We start from the raw sequence: 1,462 nt of genomic DNA, 5'->3' as shown, positions 1-1,462 counted from the left end.
CTTTGTAAGCCTAGTACTTATTCTATCGGCGACTTTTTGCCGAACCGCTAGGTTACGGGGATGTAAACACACCAGCATCGGTTGTCAAGCAGTGGTGGGGGGACAAACACATATACATATATACGACGTGCTTCTTTCAGTTTCCGTCTACCAAATCCACTCACATGGCTTTGGTCGGCCCTAAGCTATCGTAGAAGACAACTTGCCTAAGGTGCCACGCAGTGGGACTGAAACCGGAACCATGTGGTTGGTAAGCAAGCTACTTACCACAGAAATTTCCTTTGAGCACATTACGTACGGTTTATTGTCGGAATTTTTGATTCCATAGTTTCAAATTTTGGCACCGGTGGAATTTGAAACAGGGTTGAAAACAGTCAGAAGAAATGCCGCTCAGACGTTTTTACGAAGCGTTCACCCTTCTGCAAGCTCACCGCTGTAATAATAGTTGCAAAAGTCGACCATATCAACTCTGGTACGTGACAGGTACTCATTTTATTGTCATGAAAATATGAAAGAGGAGTCAGCCTCGACAGAATTTCAACTCAGAACGTAAAAAGCCGGGAAAAAATCCTGCTAAGCATTTGTTTCGAAGCACTGACCTTTATGCTAACCCGCCTTAATAATAGTAATAACAATAATAATTTCTACTCTAGGCACAAGGCCTGGAATTTGGTGGTGTTTCGCTCTTACTTAATTTATCGACCTCGATAAAAGGTGAAAGGCATAATCGACCTGGATGGAATTTGAACTCGGAACGTGAAGACAGAAGAAATGGCGTTAAACATTTCGTCCGGAGTGCTAACGATTCTTCCAGTTCACCTCAAGAAGAGGAAGTGTAGGAATTTACATAAAAGATGAGGAGAAGGGAGAAGGTGAAAAGAGTACACATAGCGTACTAAGTATATTACAACATGAATGATGTAGTCCTCTGGATTGGCCCTACAACTAGGGCCAATCAAGGAACCCCTACATATCGAAGATTACCCTGGACACCAAAGGCAACAAGCCCTCAACCAACTGCTGCTCTCCAGTCTACAGGCACATGCTTGTGAGTAAAGCCATTCACTCTAACCATTTTTTGCCAGTCACGCATCTTTTCGCCAATTGACTGCGAGGTAAAGTTTCTCTCTTCTTCCTCACTTTCCTTTTCCAAGTGGAATTTTTAAGTCTATGAAAGTGTTTTTTTTTTTTTTAGACATGTTTTCATGCCCCTACATGGACCGAGTGGATTTACACGGTGAGTAAGAATCAGATTAAAATGTGGGATAAGGTTTAACTGCAATCTTCTATATTCTAGAGACAGTTTTGCTTTTGATATTTCAACACCGATATAAAATAAGTAGCAATCAAATGCGGGATCGATTCGATCGAATTAACCAATCAATTGTTTGAAGTAGCGCGTTCGAGGTCAGATCGAAAAGTATCCGGACTGGTGCTATAAAAAAAGAAAACTACAACACGT

Source organism: Octopus bimaculoides, chromosome 20 (assembly GCF_001194135.2).
Source record: "Octopus bimaculoides isolate UCB-OBI-ISO-001 chromosome 20, ASM119413v2, whole genome shotgun sequence".
NCBI classification, from domain to species: domain Eukaryota; kingdom Metazoa; phylum Mollusca; class Cephalopoda; order Octopoda; family Octopodidae; genus Octopus; species Octopus bimaculoides.
This window is presented reverse-complemented; position numbering follows the sequence as displayed.